The sequence below is a fragment of the Carlito syrichta genome, unplaced genomic scaffold (assembly GCF_000164805.1).
Source record: "Carlito syrichta isolate Samal-C Ts95f unplaced genomic scaffold, Tarsius_syrichta-2.0.1 Scaffold309041, whole genome shotgun sequence".
In the NCBI taxonomy this organism is placed as follows: domain Eukaryota; kingdom Metazoa; phylum Chordata; class Mammalia; order Primates; family Tarsiidae; genus Carlito; species Carlito syrichta.
The window spans coordinates 1,182,796-1,204,616 of NW_007253137.1; the positions used below are offsets into that span (position 1 = coordinate 1,182,796).

General features: G+C 40.8%; 1 protein-coding gene across 3 annotated transcripts in view; it reads right to left on the bottom strand.

Moving 5' to 3' along the window:
• The window catches only part of FRS2 (fibroblast growth factor receptor substrate 2), a 119,916-nt gene that overhangs the window by 90,384 nt on the left and 7,711 nt on the right, over nt 1-21,821 (bottom strand). The window lies entirely within an intron of this gene.

The window sequence follows — 21,821 nt, forward strand, 5'->3', positions numbered from 1 at the left end:
CCACCAAGCCCGGCTTGTTTCCAGGAATCTTTTAATTTTTGCTTTTATTTCAGTATTGGCCCAGTAGTTGTTCAGCACCATGCTGTTTAGGATTAGGGACTAGAAACTGACCCAGCAACTCCCCTATTGGGAATATACCCAGAGGAACTAAAATCATTCCTACAAAAAAGATACCTGTATGCATATGTTGTAGCTCTATTCACAACTGCAAAAACACGGAACCAATCATGTTGCCCATCAAAGCTGGACTGGATAAAAAAAATGTGGTACATATACACAATGGAATATTACGCAGTCATAAAGAAGAACAAACATATGGACTCTGCTGCAACTTAGATGGATTTAGAGTCGATCATATTCAGTGATCTATCACAGAAACAAAGAACAGAGTACTGTGTGTTCTCACAAATAAGCGGACCTTGAACAATTATAATAGAAAGCAATTGGCAGCCATGGGAAACTGTCAGGGGAGTGGGGGTGGGATTGGCAGTTGAAGGAAACTGCTGGGGGGGGCACACCACATCAACGTTTGTATACCTAACCCTGAACTGTACCCCACATCTTTATAATAAAAATAAATAAAATAAAAATAAAATAATCTTTAAAATAATTTTTTAAATGTATTTTTTAAAAATTTAGTAGGCCGGGCTTGGTGGCTCAGCCTGTAATCCCAGCACTTTGGGAGGCCAAGGCAAGTGGACTGCCTGAGCCCACGGGTTTGAGACCCATCTTGGCAACTTGGCAAGACCTCGTCTCTACAATAAATCAAAATAAAATAAAATAAAATTTAGTTAACCAGGTATGGTGGCACGTGTCTATAGTACTAATTATTTGGGAGGCTAAGGCAGGACAACCACTTGAGCTCAGTTCAAAGTTGCAGTAAGCTATGATCACACCACCAGATTTCAGCCTAGGCAACAGAGTAAGAACTCTAACAACAATAATAATTCTGTTGAGTACTAGTTCTTAATAGTCTTAAAATTCAGGTTTTTATTAAAGTCTTCTTCTTTTAAATACTCCATTCTACAGAACTGCTCAAACAACCTAGGTTGTGTTTATCACACAAGCTACAGTCCAGCTAATCAAAACAAATTAATGGACACAGTCATACAACAAAGATACACTTATCATACTAAAGCAGAGACATGAGAAAATAATTAATGGAATTTCTTATGGGAAAAAAATCAAAACTAGCACATAAGTGCTAGGCCCACAAAGCACAAACAAATTAAGCTGAGTATGTTCAATGTATAATTTTCCTCTCTTACATTTCCATTAATTTGTAAGTCAGTTTCTTTGTTCTGTAACATATCACTTAAAGGTTCTAGGCTCTGCAATACTTAGCAGGTATTTACTTAGTATTTACTTATTTAGTTTTATATTTATTTTTTTTGAGTTGGAGTCTCACTCTGTCACCCAGACTGGAGTGCAATGGCCACTCCCGGCCACCGCAGCCTCGACCTGCTGGGCTCCGGCGATCCTTCCGCCTCAGCCTTCCAAGTAGCTGGAACTACAAGCACGCGCTACCACACCCAGTTAATTTTTTGATTTATTGTAGAGATGAGGTCTCGCCAAGTTGCCCAGGTGAGTCTCGAACCCGTGGGCTCAGGCAATCCACTCACCTCAGCCTCCCAAAGTGCTGGGATTACAGGCTGAGCCACCGAGCCTGGCTTACTTAGTATTTATAAATGCTATTTCTTTTCACTTTCTTTTTTTTTTAATCCTATACCTTATTCCATCACCCAGGCTGAGATGCAGTGGCACAATCATGGCTCATGGCTGCCTGAACCTCCTGAGCTCAAGTGATCCTTCTGCCTCAGCCTCTCAAGTAGCTGGGACTACAGGCATGTGCCACCACACCCACCTAATTTTTTAATTTTTTCTAGAGATGAAGTCTCACTATGATGCCGTATGTCTTGTACTCCTGGCCTCAAGCAATCCTCCAGCCCCAGCCTCCCAAAGTGCTGGGATGACAGGCATGAGCGACTGCACTCAACCTATCAATTCTATTTCTTATTAGCCACTTTTGCCCCAAAGTATGTGTCCTGGAATGAAGACAACATATAACTGAAAGTTCCTGTTCATCACTGTTCTTTGGCTCCCAAGAAACATTTAAGAGTCCAGGAGATTTAGTCCTCATATCATTACCAGAGAATACTGAATCAAAACCTAGAAGCAATAGGCTATTGTAGGAGAATTTACTCAGGTGTTGTGAGGTCAAATGCAAGGTCAGCACTTAGAGATTCTGAGAGAGCAGAGCCTTAATTTTGTGTCCTAGGTGCCTCCTTGCCTCACCCTGGCCCTGGTTAGAACCAGAAATGCTGGTAAACATCCTACAATGCATAGGAGACTCCCCCCCCACAAACAAAGAGGTGTCTGGCTTGAAATGTCGAATAGTGCTAAAGTTTGGGAGCCCTGGTTTAAAACAAAAGAACAGAGTTTCTAGAAGTTCAGCTGTTTAGGGTTAGGGACTAGTTCATTAGCTACATGAACTTCAGTAAATTATATAACCTCTCTGAGACAGTTTATTCATGTGTAAAACGAAGAGCATGCTTATACTATAGGACTGCTAGGAGGATAAACTGAGACAGAAGCCCTTGGCACAGAGTGCATACTCTACAAACATTAGCTACCACTCTTCTCCATCACAGACAGACCTCTCAAAGATAACTTCAAAATAAAAGATAATTTCAAAATAAAAACCCGGCACTATAATTGATTTATTTTATTTATCTTTTATCAAAGTGCAAAGCACTTGAAGGTAGAGTCTTTACCTTATTGGACTTTGTATCCTCAGCCTCTTGCCCAAATGGGCAAATGGATTCTAAGTGTCTATTCACTACAATAAAGCATACATTGCATTGGGCAGAAGTACCAAAGAATATAAGAAAACATAATTATCCCGCGCCTTTGGGAGGCTGAGGTGAGTGGATTGCCTGAGCCCGCGGGTTCGAGACCCGCCTGGGCAGCAAGACCTCATCTCTACAATAAATCAAAAAAAATCAGCCAGGCATGGTAGCGCATGCCTGTAATTCCGGCTACTTGAAAGGCTGAGGCAGAAGGATAGCCGGAGCCCAGCAGGTCTAGGCTGCGGTGGCCAGCAGCGGCCACTGCACTCCAGTCTGGGTAACAGAGTAAGACTCCAACTAAAAAAAGAAAAAAAAAAGAAAACATAATTTTTGTCTTGGAGAAATTTTAAAATATTAAGAAACACCTAACAACAAAACAAAATATACAGATAGATTTAACACATAATAGGCACTCAAAAAAGCTCGTGGGTTGATGGGTAAAATTTACATAAATAGCTGAGGCCAGAAATGAATACTAATGGGATGCAGATAAAACAGCATTAAAAAAAAAAATTAGGCCAGGACAGTGGGGGGGTACAGTGGCTCATGCTCATAATCCCAGCACTTTGGGAAGCTAAGGCAGGAGGGTCACTTGAGGCCAGAAGTTTGAGACTATCCTAAGCAAACATAGTGAGACCATGTCTCCACAAAAAAATTATTTAAGAAACTAGCCAGGCATGGTGGCACATGCCTGTAGTCTCACCTACTCAGGAGGCTGAGGCAGGAAAATCACCTACTCGAGAGGCTGTGCCCAGGAGTTCGAGGCTGCAATGAGCCATGATTGTACCACTACACTCCAGTCTAGGCAACAGAGCAAGATCTTGTCTCTAAAAAACAAAGAAATTTAATCATGGAAAGGCATATTTTAAATTAACATAATCCTATATATTTGCAGCTACTAACTTCTAAAGGGAATGAAACAGTATACTTAAAGAACAAACATCAAAATGACAAGTGCCATCATTTGTCATTTTAGCAATACTTAGCTAAATTTCTTAATTCAGATGATGTCAGCATATTTTAGCAGGTTCAAAGGGCATTTTAAGCAATTTTAAAAACCACATTCGATTTTAATGGAAGCTTATCAAATTCCTGACATCCACAATCCATCTTAATTATCTTAAATGGTCTGAGACAGAATAAGACCAAAGGGGCTGATGCCCAAATGTTGAAGCAACTTTTAAAATGCACAAATGTAACAATTATTTTTAAACCAACAATTTTAGAAAAATAGCAGTTCCTATCTAAAGCTTATATAAATATAAGACATTGGCTTTGCAAATGTCAGCAGAGTTTTAAGATCCTTTTCTAAAGTAATAATCTCCCTCTGTTTTGCTTGGGTATCTTAATTTGCCTTTAGTTTCAAAACTAAATTTGCCAACACTATTCCTCTCAAAACCTCAGGAATTCCATTACTAGTTTTAAGCTAAATTAAAGGAAAATAGACACATTCAACCCATGGCAGAAGTATGCACAAAGTGTTTGGTGATGCTCATAAATAGACTGAGAAATCCAGACACATCTGAAGGACAACGGCTACAGTCAACTCTGTTTTGCTCCACCACGGAACCAAACAGAGAATTATTGCTACCTAGTGAGACCAGCACAAGATATCTTCAGACTAACCGGGATAGAACAGAACATCCTCTTTAAGTTGGAGCTTTTGTGTATGCTTTCATTTCAGGAAAGAATGGTTACAGTACCCTTAAAAAAATCCACATAGATAGAGCCAAGATGTTACCATCTTCTCCCCCAAAATAGTTCTTAAAATGCCCTCAACACTGGTCACTCACTTGTCTACAAAAAACGTATTTTTAAAATGTTTTAAAGAATAAATTATAAATGTTTACTATGCAGATGGCTCTTTGTCTTATCCCTAGAAAACTTTTCTACTCCATTTCCCTTCCTCAGATTCTATAAAACTTCTTGACAATCACAGCCATTTCCACTTTTCATACCTTACCACTGCCTCCTCCAAGACCCAACTCATCTTAACTCACCTGAATTCCAGGTATCAGGATCCCCTGGGAGGATCTAGTAATGTCTTTCCCCATTTCCCTGATCCTTCCCAGAGCCTGTCCCAGCTCTGCATAGTAGCAATAAATGGGAAGGGGCAAGTGGAACACCTTATATTCACTATTACCATCTCTCACTCTTTTACCCCAACTCATTCACTACACCTCCAGGTATTCTGCTCCTCAGGCATTACCTTTTCTAACCCCTTCTCCCCTGCCTCACGTAATAGAAGTCACAATCAAGACCCTAGATTTTTGGGTAGACCCAGTTCGCTAAAACAAGGCTGTACCAGAATGAATGCATTTTCACCAGGGTTATGCAGGTTGGTTAGAATGTAATGCAATATAACAGATTAAATTTTTTATGGCCTGGCCTGGTAAGCTAAGTACCATTTTTATATGACATTGGAAAAAGAGATTCCTAATTCCAAGTCTCTTTCTTTGTTATAAATTCCCATCTCCCCTACCCCCAGCCCCTGGCCAAATTCCTTATTAAACACAATTCATTCAGAAGATAGAGGCTACCTATATATAAAAGAGTAAAGTGACTACTGTTAATTAAAATACATTTTGACAAAGCAAACAAATAATGCCAGTTGTTTGTATAACAATGAGTGGCCAGGTACAGTGGCTCAAGCCTATAATCCCAGCACTTTAGGAGGCCAAGGCGAGAGGATTGCCTGAGTCCACGGGTTCAAGACCAGCCTGTACAACATGGTGACACCTCATCTCTATAATAAATCAAAATATTAGCCGGGTATGGTGGCGTGCACCTGTAGTTCCAGCTACTTGGAAAGCTAAGGCGAAAGGATCGCCTGCGCCCAGCAGGTAGAGGCTGCGGTGGCCATGAGTGTGCCATTGCACTCCAGTCTGGGCGACAGAGTGAGACTCCAACTCAAAAGAAAAAAAATGCATTATCAGCCGGGCTCGGTGGCTCAGCCTATAATCCCAGCACTTTGGGAGGCTGAGGTGAGTGGACTGCCTGAGCCCGCGGGCTCAACACTCATCTGGACAACTTGGACAGACCTCAGCTCTACAATAAGTCAAAAATTAGCCGGGCGTGGTACTGTGTGCCTGTAGTTCCAGCTACTTGGAAGGCTGAGGAGGAAGGATCGCCGGAGCCCAGCAGGTCGAGGCTGCGGTGACCGGGAGCGGCCACTGCACTCCAGTCTGGGTGACAGAGTGAGACTCCAACTCAGTAAAAAAAAAAAAATGAGTGATCAGTGCTTGTAACCATATGATAAAAAGAGAAAATAAATCTAATTCGAGACAGCATATAACCCAACTAATAACCATATTTTTTGCAAAGAGTATGTTATAAAAGTAACATTCTAATTCTAGAAACAAATACATCAAGAAGAGCAATTCGGCAATATTTATCAAAAACATTAATGTACATCCATTGGCACAGAAATTCCACTTCCAAAATTTAATGTACTGATATATGTGCAGGTGTGAATTATGTATAATACTCATCACAGCAATATTTAAAAAGCCAAAGACAGCAAACAAGTTTCACGTCTACCAAAAAGGTAATTTATAGTACATTCCGTACATCAGATACCATGTAGTCATTAAAAAGATGAATAATATGGTTGTAAACATAGAAAGAAAACTTGCTATCACCAGCAACTACCTCAGGGGAAGGGACTTGGTAGATAAAGAGGAAGGAAAAGAGATTTGCTTTTCTTAATAAATCTTTTTATATTTTTAAGTTTTAGATCACCGGGCTCAGTGTCTCAGCCTATAATCCCGTGCATTGGGAGGCTGAGGTGAGTGGACTGCCTGAGCCTGCGGGTTCAAGACCCGCCTGGGCAATTTGGTGAGACCTCATCCCTATAAAAAATCAAAAAATGAGCCAGGCATGGTAGCGCGTGCCTGTAATTCCAGCTACTTGGAAGGCTGAGGCAGAAGGATCGCTGGGGCCCAGCAGGTCAAGGCTGCGGTGGCCGGGAGGGTGCCACTGCACTCCAGTCTGGGCGACAGAGTGAGATTCCAACTCAAAAAAAAAAAAAAAAGTTTTAGATCATGTACACGTACTACTTACTCTTTTGTTAAAAATCATTAGATCACTCTCTCAATATTCTAATCCATAAATAGTTCAACTCCTTCACCTGTACGCAATGTTAATAAGGACTGAAACTCTAGCCTACTAGAGGTTAACAGTAGCGAAGAACAGAGGACTTATTTCCTCTTAAGTAGAAAGTACAACTATGGTAATTTCACGTCAACCAAAACAAAACATAATAGGTGAAGAATTTATCTTACCCAAAGCAACCTTTATTACAGAAATAAAACTGGATGCAAGAGAAAAAAATATCTGGCTGAAATTTCTGGTAAGGTCTAGATCTCCAATGGCTACATGTACCTATCAAGTGCCAAAATTATTTGAATCCAAGACAGTAAAAAACAAGGGGAAGGAGGGAGGACAAAGACTTGGGCAGAAGTCTCAAATGCTCAAAACAAGCAAAAACAAAAAACTCACACTTTTAAGATATTTTTCTAATCAAATTTTTCTCTTTAGCTCTTAAATTCCAAGTATGATTGAACATCATAAGCTTTCAATTAGTAATTAAAACTCAAGAAATTGAAACAATGCAAACTTTATCAAACTAATTTTTAGTACTGTTACTTAGTATGATTTTGTTTTAGTTATTAAATAAAGAACAAGTAATTCAACAGCAGTTAATACTATGCTAGTCCCCTCTTCAGAGTCAAACAATCTGATTATAAAACTAAAAAACAAATTCTTGGCAACCCCCTCGGGTCCCCTCCCCTTGTGGGAGCTTTTTCTGTCCTCTCAATAAATCCTGCTTTCTCCCTTTAAAAAACAAAAAAACCACAAATTCTTGGGGAGGGAGATGTTTAACAGTAGCATTTATGAAGCAGAACATATTTTTTGCTAAAATTATTTTATTGGGTCTCTCTTAACATAAAGACTTGGCCATCTAAACACACTGCTACATCACTATGTATAATTTTAGACTCAATGACCTGTTTTATTAATAAAAAAAAAAAATCAAACCAAGTTGGGTGCACCAGCTCACGCCTGTAATCCCAACACTTTGGGAGACTGAGAAGGGAGGATGTGGGGATTGATTGAGCCCAGGAGTTTCAGACCAGCCTGGGCAACATAGCAAGACCCCATCTCTACAAAAAAATTAAAAAATTAGCTGGGCATGGTGGCACACATCTATAGTCCTAGCGCTTTGGAAGAATGAGGTAGAAGGATCACCTGAGCCCAGGAGGTGAAGGCTATAGAGAACAGTGACCATGGTACTGTACTCCAGCCTGGGCGACAGTGAGACAACTCAAAAAAAAAAAAAATCAAACTATATAGCCCAAAAGCTTTTTTTCGTAACCAAGTACAGTCTTATGAGGTCTAGAGTATACCTCTGTAAACAAAAGATGTTAACTGGCATGTCAAACAATACGTTCATTCCTTTGCCAGACTCAAAATAACCCAAAACTTTAATGAATCAAAGTTATATGTAAGAAAGCAGGAGGTAGGCAGGGCACGATGGCTCAAGTCTGTAATCCCAGAACTTTGGGAGGCTGAGGCAAGAGGATTACCTGAGTCCAGGGGTTTGAGACCAGTCTGGGCAACTTGGCAAGACCTCATCTCTACAATAAATCAAAAAGTAGGCCGGGCTCGGTGGCTCAGCCTGTAATCCCACGCTTTGGGAGGCTGAGGTGAGTGAACTGGCTGAGCCCGCGGGTTTGAGACTCACCTGGGCAACTTGGTGAGACCTCATCTCTACAATAAACCAAAAAAATTAGCCGGGCGTGGTAGCGCGCACCTGTAGTTCCAGCTACTTGGAAGGCTGAGGCAGAAGGATCACCAGAGCCCAGCAGGTTGAGGCTGCGCTGGCCGGGAGCGGCCACTGCATTCCAGTCTGGGCGACTGAGTGAGACTCCAACTCAAAAAAAAACCAAAAAACTAAAAACAAAATAAAATTTTTAAAAAATCAAAAGTAGCTGGGCATGGAGGCTTGTGACTATAGTTCTACTTGGAAGGCTGAGGAGGAAGGATGGCCTGAGCGGAGGTCGAGACTGTGGCAGTCATGCACGTGCCACTGCACTCCAGCCTGGGTGACAGAGTGAGATTCTAAATCAAAAAAAAAAGCCAAGAGGTAAAAAAAGTGTTTCAGAATTAATGTGACGTTTATGTATCCTGACAACTACAAAAAAAGGACTAGAATGTCATCAATTGATAATTTTCCATTTTATTCTATATAATTTTATATTTATTAGCAAACCACTAGAGCTCAAGAGTGGTTGAGAGCCAGGCGTGATGGCTCATTCCCGTAATCCCAGCACTTTGGGAGCCTGGGGTGAGATAACTGCCTGAGCCAGGGGTTTGAGACCATCTAGGCAACTTGGTGAGATCTCGTCTCTACAATAAATCAAAAAATTAGCTGGACTTTGTGGCACACACCTGTAGTTCCAGCTGTTTGGAAGGCTGGGGTGAAAGGATCGCCTGAGTCCAGCAGGTTGAGACTGTGGTAGCTGCAAGCGTGCCACTGCACTCCAGCCTGGACGTCATAGTGAAACTGACTCAAAAGAAGGATAACTACTTTAAAAGAGCATGCAGCATTACATTTGATGGTGAAACGTGAGAAGTATTCTGTAAAAAAAAAAAAATCAGGAATAAAGTTGGGATAATCATTTTGATGTTTTTCTAGAAGTTCTCATCTTTGCATTAAAATATGATTCAGAAATAAAAGAAATAAAGCCGGGCTTGGTGGCTCAGCCTGTAATCCCGCGCCTTTGGGAGGCTGAGGTGAGTGGATTGCCTGAGCCCGCGGGTTCGAGACCCGCCTGGGCAGTGAGACCTCATCTCTACAAAAAATCAAAAAATCAGCCGGGCGTGGTAGCGCATGCCTGTAATTCCGGCTACTTGGAAGGCTGAGGTGGAAGGATCGCCGGAGCCCAGCAGGTCGAGGCTGCGGTGGCCAGGAGCGACCACTGCACTCCAGTCTGGGCGACAGAGTGAGACTCCAACTCAAAAAAATAAATAAATAAAATAAAATAAAATAAATAACAACTATTGAAAAGGAAGTGACAGATAAAGATAACTGATCAGGCCAGTGCAGTGGTTCAGTATGTAATCCCAGCACTTTGAGAAAGGTCTATACGAGAGCATTGCCTCAGCCCGCAGGTTCGAGACCAGCCTGGACAACTTGGTGAGACCTCGTCTCTACAATAAACCACAAAAACTAGCGGGCACGGTGGCATGCACCTGTAGTATCCAGCTACTTAGAAGGCTTGAAGTGGAAGGATCACCTAAGCCCAGCAGGTTGAGGCTGCGGTGGCCATGAGCGTGGCACTGCTCTCCAGCCTGGATGACAACAGTGAGACTTCAACTCAAAAAAAAGAGATGACTGATCAGATACCAAACAAGAAAATGTAACAGGATAAGTCAAGTTCATGTCTGTGCTCTCCACTCCGTTTTTCCCTTTACGATCCTTCATCTCACAATTACCTCAACAGTTTATAACACTACAAGGTCTCAGGCACAGTTATCACATGTACATTGCCAATATAAGATAAAATAAATGACTATAAACAAATGACTATTTTCATATTGGAATGCACCTTCATTTTTTTTTTTTTTTTTGAGTTGGAGTCTCACTCTGTCGCCCAAACTGGAGTGCACTGGCATGCTCCTGGTCACCGCAGCCTCAACCTGCTGGGCTCTGGCGATCCTTCTGCCTCAGCCTTCCAAGTAGCTGGAACTACAGACGCGCTACCACGCCCGGCTAATTTTTTATTTATTGTAGAGACAAGGTCTCACCAAATTGCCCGGGTAGGTCTTGAACCCACAGGATCAGGCAATCCACTTACCTCAGCCTCCCAAAGTGCTGGGATTACAGGCTGAGCCACCAAGCTTGGCTCACCCTCATTTTTCATATAGAGTTTTTACACCAAAGAGCAAAATGAAATCAGGACCCAAGATGTATGGTAACTTTAAGAACACTACCCCAAACACGAAAGACTTACTGATTAGGTAAATCAGGCGACCTGAAAGACATCAAGCACCTGCACAGTGGGTAAGAGTACATGTTATATATGATCCTACACATATCTAGGTATAAAGTTCGGGGCTCCATCAGTTATTAATACCTGCTTGACCTTGGGAAGGATACATAATCCTCTGAAGCCTCAGTTTTCTCATCTATAAAATGGAAACAGAAATAATAATTCTGCAGAAACTTTTAATATACCTCTGCTTTATCAACTTAGAAAACTAAAGTTCTCCAATCTCTCCATAAATCACTCCCTAATGCCCACCACGGGCTTACCACTTGAACCTTGTAAAGTCTTCTAAGTAGACTGCTTTCTTAATATGTTCCCACCCTTCTGCTCTCACCAAATGCTTAATAAGAGCCAGCTGTCTGCTCCCAAATGCGTATATGCCAACTGTACTTGTTATTGTAATTATGTAATTTAAGATCATGTAAACTGATGAATTATGAGTGGAAAGGGGTTATTTCTATGAAAATTATGTTGAAAAGTTCAAAAAGATTCAAAGGCTAATTTTTTTTAAGTTATTATAGAATTAGGTGTATGTCAAAACAGCTTTAAAAGAATAGGGGAAGAAGCATAAAACTGTAGAAGGATTTTATACACAGGCACACTTCAAAGATACTACAGGTTTTGTTCCAGACCACAGTAATAAAGCAAATATTGCAATAAAGCAAGTCACACAAATTTTCTGGCTTCCCAGAAAGTAAGGTTTACATTATACTGTAGTCTATTAAGTGTGCAATAGCATTATGTCTAGTACCAATGTACATACCCTAATTTAAAAATACTTCATTAATTTTAAAAATGTTAATGATTACCTGAGCCTTCAACAAGTGGTAATCTTTTTGCTGGTGGAGGGTCTTGCCTTAGCGTTGATGGCTGTGACTGATCACAGTGTTGGTTGCTGAAGGTTGGTGGCTGTGACCATTTCTTAAAATACGGCCACAGTCAAGTCTGCTGCATGGATTGACTTTTCTCTTCATAAAAGATTTCTCTATAGCATGTGACGCTGTTTAACTACATTTGTCCACAACAGAACTTTCAAAATTGGAGTCAATTCTCCCAAACCCTGCTGCTGCTTATCAACAAAATTTAAGTAATATTCTAAATCCTTTGTTGCATTTCAACAATGTTCATAGCATCTTCACCAGAAGTAGATTCTAACTCAAGGAACTAGTTCCTTTGTTCATCCACAAGAAGCAACTCCTTACCCACTCAAGTTTGATCATGAGATTGCAGCAATTCAATCATATATTCAGGCTCCACTTATAGATCTAGCTCTCTTGCTACGTCCACCATATCTACACTGACTTCCTCCACTGAAGTCTTAAATCTCTCCAAGTCATCCATGAGGGTTGGAATCAACTTCTTCCAAACTCCTGTCAGTGTTGACATTTTCACCTTCTCCCATGAATCACAAATGTTCTTAATGACACCTGGATTGACGAATCCTTTCCAGAAGGTTCTGAATTTACTTTGCCCAGATTCATCAGAAGAATCACTAACTATATCCTATCTTTTGCGTATTGAGTAGAAGAGTACTTTTAATTTCCTTCAAGAATTTTTTATTTGCATTCACAACTTGGCTAACCAGCTCAAGAGGTCTAGCTTTCAGCCTATTTTGGCTTTCAACATATCTTCTTCACTAACCTTAATCAAGCCTAGCTTTTGATTTAAAATGAGAGACGTGACTCTTCCTCTCACTTGAACACTTAGAGGTCATCTTAGGGTTATTAGTTATTAGTTGGCCTAATTTCAATATTGCTGTGTCTCAGGAAATAGGGAGGCCCAAGAAAAGGGTTAAGGATGGGGAATAACCAGTTAGAACACATACAACGTTTATTAATAAAGTTTGCTGTCTTACATGGACATGGTTCACAGCACCCCAAAACAACTGCAATAGTAACAGCAAAGATCACCATAAGAGATATAATAATTTAAAAGTCTTAATTATTATGAGAATTACCAAAATGTGACACAGAGACACAAAGTAAAAACATGCTAGTTGGAAAAATGGCACCAACAGACTTCTCGATGCAGGGTTGCCACAAACTCAATTTGTAAAAGAACGCAGTATCTACAAAGTGGAATAAAACAGCACAAGAAAACAAGGTTTGCCTTGCCTACATTTAAAATACCTGTACAATCTTTCCTCCATAAGAAAGGGAATCTACATATTCAGATACTTAACAGATAATGCTGCATGGCTGAGGATTATGCTAAAAAGACAATCCAGAACTTTAATCAAAACTCTAATCAAAGGACTCATCCATAAACAAAAACCTTGACACTATGGGGAAGGAATGTATATTCAAGTTCAAATTTAAAATGTCCTCTTTTTTTATGATTCCTTGCTAACAAATATTTTAAATTTTCTACTCAATATATTACATATAGGATCGTTACATGTAGCTACCTCAAAATGTATAGAATTATTGTCAAGACTAAATAAAATAATGTACTTAAACACGGTGGCACTTAGTAAATAGTCAATTAAAAACTTCTGTTTTAGGCCGGGTGTGATGGTTCAAACCTGTAATCCCTGCACTTTGGGAGGCTGAGGCAAGAGGATTGCCTGAGTTCAGGGGTTCAAGATCAGCCTAGGCAACTTGGTGAGACCTCGTCTCTACAATAAATCAAAAATTAAGCCGGGCATAGTAGCACACATCTGTAGATCCAGCTACTTGGAAGGCTGGGGTGGACATGAGTTTGACACTGCACTCCAGGCTGGGCAACAGAGTGAGACTCTGACTGAAAAACAAAAAAACAAAAAAACAAAAATACTTCTGTTTTGCCAGGCACAGTGGCTCACACCTGTAATCCCAGTACTTTGGGAGGCAGAGGCAAGAGAACTGCCTGAGTCCAGGGGTAACAGACCAGCCTGGGCAACTTGGTGAGACTCTATTTCTACGATAAATCAAAAAATTAACTGGGCATGGTAGCACACACCTATGGTTCCAGCTACTTGGAAGGCTGAGGCATAATGATCGCCCAAGCCCGGTAGGTCAAGGCTGCAATGGCCATGAGTGTGCCACTGCACTCCGGTCTGGGTGACAGAGTAAGAATTTGACTCAAAAACAAAAAAACCTGTTTTACTTAAAGAGTTCTGCTGTCTTTTTAATTTTTTTTTTAATGGGGTCTCACTATGTTACTCAGGCTAGTCTCAAATTCCTGGGCTTATATAATACTCCTACCACAGCCTACTTGGTAGCTGGAACTACAGACAAGTTCATGTCACCATGCTCAGCGGGTTTTGTTGCGTTACCGTAATAGTCTGCTGCTCTGAGTACGTATACTGCTATCTCTCAAAACATGGAAAAGTTAAAAGTTGCACAATTATCTTATTCTCTTGTCATTTTTGTGTTGATGTATATTATACATACAGACTTCATACATTATTAACCAGATGAATTCTGTGGTGGCCATAAAAAAAGTGAATAAGGAGCCGGGCTCCGTGGAGCCGGGCTCCATGGCTCAGCCTGTAATTCTGTGGTTTGAGAGGCCGAGGTGAGTGGATTGCCTGAGTCTGCGGGTTCGAGACCTGCCTGGGTAATTTGATGAGACCTCATCTCTATAATAAATCAAAAATTAGCCAGGCGTGGTAGTGTGCGCCTGTAGTTCCAGCTACTTGGAAGGCTGAGGCAGAAGGATCGCCGGAGCCCAGTAGGTCAAGGAGCGGCCACTGCACTCCAGTCTGGGCGACAGTGTGAGATTCCAACTAAAAAAAAAAAAGTGAAGAAGGCCAACACTCCTGAGAGCTCCAGGAGACTGTAGTCTTCCAGCGTTACACTCAACTAGAAAGATAAGATTACAATAATGTCAGCATGACTAGGCACTTGAGGCTGACAAGAACACAGGAAAAAGCGAATGAGGTGCTGGCGTGGTACCACTGAAAGTAGCAGCAGTTCTCTGAACAGGGAAGACAGGAAGAAAGGTCAAGATTCCAGACTGAGGAGAGGGCTGTAACCAGGAGATAATGGCAGAGACCCAAAAAAAAGCAATGTAGAAACACAATCATTTTATAGGTAGCAAACCTGTAAGCTAAAGAAAAATCTGGTGACTCAACCTCTGGCTCAGAACTGTTGAACATTGGCACAAATATCAAAAAGCTTTTCTAAATTACTTAGAAGCAATAACACATTTTTTAAAAGTTCATGTCACTATGACATTAAAATCAATCTTACTCTTCATGGAAAAACTGTTACATAAAGAAAAGGAGGCTAAAATTAGAACAATGAAATACCTTTTTCATCTATTAAGTTAAGGGGGAAAAGTAATGCTAATATCTAATCTAACAATGATACAGTGAAACAGTCCTAGTATTACCATCCTTTTGAGAAGCAATTTAACCAAATGCTTCAACACTAAAAAACCTTCAGATTCTTTGACTCAAAAATCATATACCTGGGAATCTTCCCTAAGGAAATAACTAAAAATATGAAGAAATCTATATGCCCCAAAGTTTTCTGCAACATTTCTCCTTTTTAAATTTCATTTTTTGCAGCCTTTCTTATAGCAAAAACTAAGTATAAGTGGTGACACAGAAAATACTTAATATAATGTTGTTTTTTAAAAGCAGCAAACAGCCGGGCTCAGTGGCTCAGCCTGTAATCCCGCGCCTTGGGAGGCTGAGGTGAGTGGATTGCCTGAGCCCGTGGGTTCGAGACCCGCCTGGGCAACTTGGCGAGACCACATCTCTACAATAAATAAAAAAAAAAAATTAGCCGGGGATGGGAGCACGCACCTGTAGTTTCAGCTACTTGGAAGGCTGAGGCAGAAGGATCGCCGAAGCCTAGCAGGTTGAGGCTGCGGTGGCCAGGAGAAACCACTGCACTCCAGTCTGGGCGAAAGAGTAAGACTTCAACTCAAAAAAAATTTAAAAATAAAATAAAAGCAGCAAACAAAGTTGAGCATATTCTATTATATAAAATGCACATGAAAAAGGCTGTAAAAAAAAGCCTCCAAAATGATTATATTAGAGTGATGAAATTAAGATAGTTTTTCTATTTTTTAACCTTTCTGAGATGTTATTTTGCTTCTTGAATTAAACAAATTATATGCTTAAAACATGCATCTCAAAAGATTACATATTGCATGATTTTATTCATGTAATATTCTCCAAATGACGGTGATGGCTCAAGTCTATAATCCTAGCACTTTGGGAGGCCAAGACTAAAGGATTGCCTGAGCCCATGGGTTCGATACCTGCCTGGACGACATGATGAGACCCCATCTCTACAATAAATCAAAAAATTAGGTAGGCGTGGCAGCGTACACCTGTAGTTCCGGCTACTTGGAAGGCTGAGGAGGAGGAAGGATCGCCTGAGCCCAGCAGGTGGAGACTGCAGTAGCCAAGAACGTGCCACTGCATTCCAGCCTGGGCAACAGAGTGAGACTCCAACTCAAAAAAGAAAAAAAAAATTCTCAAAATGACAAAACTAGTGGTGGGAGGGGGCACTGTGAATACAAAGAGGTTGCACTAAGAAATGCTTTCATGGTGATGAAACAGCTCTGTATCTTGATTGTGGTAGTGCTCACAAAAAACTACACATGGGATAAAACTGCACAGAACTATATACACATGAATACACAAAGAAGTGCAGGTTTAAAAAACTGTGAAATCTGTATATGGTCTGTAGTCTAGTTAACAGTACTGTATCAATGTCAACTTCCTCATTTTCATAAATAACAGTATACAGCTGTTTATAGATGTACAGAAAACTAAGTGAAGGATGCATGGGATTCTATTATTTTACAACTTCCTGGAGTCTCTACTTCAAAATAAAACATTAAAAAGAAAATACAAGCCGGGCTCGGTGGCTCAGCCTGTAATCCCGCGCCTTTGGGAGGCTGAGGTGAGTGGAATGCCTGAGCCCGCAGGTCGAGACCCACCTGAGCAACTTGGCGAGACCTCATCTCTATAATAAATCAAAAAATTAGCCAAGCGTGGTAGCGCACACGTGTAGTTCCAGCTATTCGGAAGGCTGAGGCGGAAGGATAGCCGGAGCCCAGCAGGTCGAGGCTGCGATGGTGGGCAGGAGCGGCCACTGCACTCCAGTCTGGGTGACAGAGTGAGACTCCGACTCAAAAAAAATACATATGCTAACATGTACAACATTAAACATTTTTTCAGGGAGTGGGAGATATCAAAATGTAAAATAAGCCCTGTAACGTAGTTTTCAAGGCACTAACCTATTAACTACTCACAAAACCCCACAGGAGGCAAATGGCAGTCTTTAGATTGAACATAATTTACTGAAGTCAGGCTTTAATAAAAGGCTTCAATTTAAATGAAAGTATCAGTCAATTTTCAGAACATGCTTAACAGAATAGTTTTGAACCTCAAAGCCTATACTTACATAATCCATTAAGCAAGAGTTCTCAGAACTTTCTTCCTTGCCAGAAAACAGTTTCCAACAGCTATAAATAAGATTTTCTTACATATGTTCACTTTAAATATATATAATGACTACTACAAAGGTTCACTTTAAATATATATAATGACTACTACAAAGGATATAATAGTTTATCACCTCTGGAGTGTGCTCCATGACAGCAATCACCTCTGTACTAATTCACCATTTTAACTCAATGCTTAGCACAGCTATTAATACACAATAGGCTCCCAATAACTATTTACTGAATCAATCAATCAATGGATGAACTGACATTCTAACTAAGGTTCAATGCCCAAGTCCCTAAAGCTTTAACTAAGAATGGGGTGGATGGGTGGATAGAAGAGGGAAAAAAAAGGGTGAATGTGGATAGGGTCCAGCTTCTACCAATTCAACAAGTCAAAGAATTATATTAACCAACACTACACCGTAATATCAATGCAAAGTTGAATTTAGGAAAACCTTAAGTCGTCTTCTCTGATTACTCAAATCTTTTTGTTTCTCTTTTTTGAGGTGGAGTCTCACTCTGTCGCCCAGACTGGAGTGCAGTGGCCACTCCCGGCCACTGCAGCCTCGACCTACTGGGCTCCGGCAATCCTTCCGCCTCAGCCTTCCAAGTAACCGGAACTACAGGCGCGCACTACCACGCCCGGCTAATTTTTTGATTTATTGTAGAGATGAGGTCTCACCAAGTTGCCCAGGCGGGTCTCGAACCCGCGGGCTCAGGCAATCCACTCACCTCAGCCTCCCAAAGGCGCAGAATTACAGGCTGAGCCACCGAGCCCGGCTACTCACTGAAATCAGATGGCAACTCACACGTCCATGCTATTCTTTCTACAGACCAAGATACAGACAACGCAACAGTAAATAAGTCACAGATCATGCTCTAAGTTCAGTCAAATTCACAGAAACAGACAGTGGTTGCCAGGAGCTGGGGAGAGGGGAAATAGAGAATTGTTGTCTAAAGGATACAGATTTCAGTTTGTGGTGATGAAAAAGTTCTGGAGGTGAGTATATAGTGGTAACGGCTGCACAATGATGTGAATGTATTTTTTTTTTTTTTTGAGTTGGAGTCTCACCCTGTGGCCCAGACTGTAGTGCAGTGGCACACCTACAGCCACTCCAGCGTCGACCTGCTGGGCTCCTGCGATCTTTCTGCCTCAGCCTTCCAAGTAGCCGAAACTACAGGCACGTACTACCATGCCGAGCTAATTTTTTTTTTTTATTGCAGAGACGTCTCACCAAGTTGCCCAGGCTGGTCTCGAAACTGTGGGCTCAGGAAATCCACTCGCCTCAGCCTCTCAAAGGGCTGGGATTACATGCTGAGCCACCAAGCCTGATGAATGTATTTAATGCTACTGAACTGTGCACTTGAAAATGGTTACATGGTAAATTGTTATGTATTTTTACCATAATGAAATAATGAAAAAAATGTGCATTGCTGTAAAAAAAAATTTTTTTTTTTTTTTTTGAGTTGGAGTCTCACTCTGTCGCCCAGACTGGAGTGCAGTGGCCACTCCCGGCCACCGCAGCCTCGACCTGCTGGGCTCCGGCGATCCTTCCGCCTCAGCCTTCCAAGTAGGTGGAACTACAGGCGCACGCTACCAAATCTGGCTATATTTTTTTTAATTTGTTTAATTCATTACATTGGTTGAACACAGCTGAAGAGAAAGAAAACTAACTTCAAAAAAATATATTAACCAGAACACAATATAGAATTATAAAGAAATAGAAAATATGAAAGACAGGTTTAAGAGGCACGATGGCTCAAGCCTGTAATCCCAGCACTTTGGGAGGCCAAAGCGAGAGGATCTGAGATCAGCCTGGGCAACTTGGTGAGACCTCATCCCTACAATAAATTAAAAAATAAGCCAGGTGTGTAGAACACCAAGGAAAAAAAAAAAAATTCTAAAACTAGCCATAATAAAACAACAGATTATCTAAAAGAACTGACAGTTACACTGATTGTGGATGTTTCAACAACAATAAAAGCCAGAAGAGAATGGAATAAGGTCTAAAATGAGCAAAAAAAGAACTACCAATCCAGAATATACACTCAGGAAAATCACCTTCAGGAATGAGACAAAGATAAGACATTTTCCAACAAATAAAAAATTTTCCAACACACCCTTACTAGGACAAACTCTAAAAGATATATTTTACAGAGAGAAAATGACCCCAGATCAGAGATCTTAGATGCAAATGAGAATGATGAGCAAAGACATTTGTAACTATAGTATATTGACAAATCAAAACAAGTATTTATAACAACTATATAGAATTTGTGGGCATAAGGGCGAACTAAAATGAAAGAAAACTATATAAAGTATAACTTTCTAACTTGAAGAGGGGAGGGCAAAGAAAACATTTTTTTTTTAAATCATGTAAAATTAAAAAGAAAAGCAAGGAAATGAGTAATACAAAATTCACAGTGGTTACTGTGGGAGCGTATTAAGCATAAGAGGTAAGAAGTATTTAGGAGCATAAAATGTGCTGGCAACATTCTTTTTCTACTTTAAGTCAGGGGCTCAGTCTGTCATTCAGGCAAGTGCAGGGGCACAATCACAGCTCACTGAAATCTCAACCTCCTTGAGTACAGGCAAGCCTTCTGCCGCAGCCTCCCAAGTAGATGGGACTGCAGGTGCACACCACCACACCTAGCTAATTAATGCTTTGATTTTTTTGTAGAGACGAGTTCTCACTATGTTGCTCAGGCTGATCTTGAACTCCTGATCTCAAGCATTCCTCTCACCTCAGCCTCCCAAAGTGCTAGGATTACAGGTGGGGGCTACCACGTTCAGCCTGACAATGTTCTATTTTTTAAACTGGTTGGTGGTACATGGTAGTTCATTTTATAATTCTTTATATATATAGTGTATGCTTTGGTTAAGAGTAACGAAAGTCAATCTTAAAAATGAATATGAAGCAAAAAAACAAAAGACTGTGGATCACTCACCAAAAATCTAGGAATATTTCACAAACGTTGACCTTTAAGAATGAAACTACAGGCTGCGCAAGGTGACTCAGCTTGTAATCCCAGCACTTTGGGAGGCCGAGGTGAGTAGACTGCCTGAACCCACAGGTTCAAGACCAGCTCGGGCAACTTGGCGAGACCTCATCTCTACAGTAAATTTTTTAAAAATTAGCCAGGCGTGGTAATGTATGCTGTAGCTCCAGCTACTTGGAAACATTATCTCTTTTCTTTTTTTTTGAGTCGGGGTCTCACTCTGTTGCCCAGGCTGGAGTGCAGTGGCTCACAGTCTCAGCTTCCTGGGCTCAGACAATCGTTCTACCTCAGCCTCCCAAGTAATTAGGACTATAGGCATGCCACTACACCCAGTTTATTTTTTTATTTTGTGTAGAGACAAGGTCTTGCTATGTTGCCTAGGCTGGTCTCGAACTCTGGGTTCAAGCGATCCTCCCGCCTCAGCTTCCCAAAGTGCTGGGATTACAGGCGTAAGCCACCACACCTCACCAATGCATTAATCCATTCAACAAATACTTCTTACTGAGTGCCTAATCTTCCTAAATCTGGGGTGAGAAGTGGCATGAAGATTTCTAATTTCTCTTCTTCTTGTCTTCCTAACCCTATTAACATTTAAATTAATTAAAATGAGATAAAATCTAAAATTCCATTCTTCTATAACACTAGATACATCTTAAGTGCTCAGGAGCTATATACAAGCTACCATATCGAATAGCACAGATACAGAACATTTACATCACTACAGAAAGGTCTATTAGACAGTACTGCCACATTTTATAACACTGGAAATATATTGATAATTCTAAAAGCTTAAATAAACATTTAAAAAACCAATTAAATCCCTCTTAAAAGTTATTTTATTTCTGTGAGACTACAGCTCCTTCATAGTATTTAAAACAGTTTGCTATTTATTTTATTCTATTCTATTCTATTCTGAGTTGGAGTCTTACCCTGTCGCCCAGGCTGGTCTGCAGTGTCACGCTCACGCTCACAGTCACCACAGCCTCAACCTGCTGGGCTCAGGCAATCCTTCTGCCTCAGCCTTCCAAGCAGCTGGAACTACAGGCCTGTGCCACCATGCCCGGCTAATTTTTTGATTTATTGTGGAGATGAGGTCTCACCAAGTTGCCCAGGCTGGTCTCACACCCGTGGGCTCAGACAATCCTCTCACCTCAGCCTCCCACAGTGCTGGGATTATAGGCGTGAGCCACTGCTCCCAGCCTAGCTTGCTATTTATTAAAAACATATAGACAGTAAGTATCAGAAATTATTCATCATCTCCTTATGTCACAACAAAAATCACCAGATATAGGATTCAAAAAAAAAGAAAGAAGTGAAGCAACATTAAGTAAACAGTTAAGCACAGTACAGTACTACTAAACTTCAGCATAAGCGATGACACAGGGAAACAAAAATTCACAGTATGAACACTGCACCCCTTCTTGGGGCATCAATTTTAGTTGAGAGTACTTTAAAATTAAAACATGGCCTGCCGGACTTGGTGGCTCAGCCTGTAATCCCGCGCCTTTGGGAGGCTGAGGTGAGT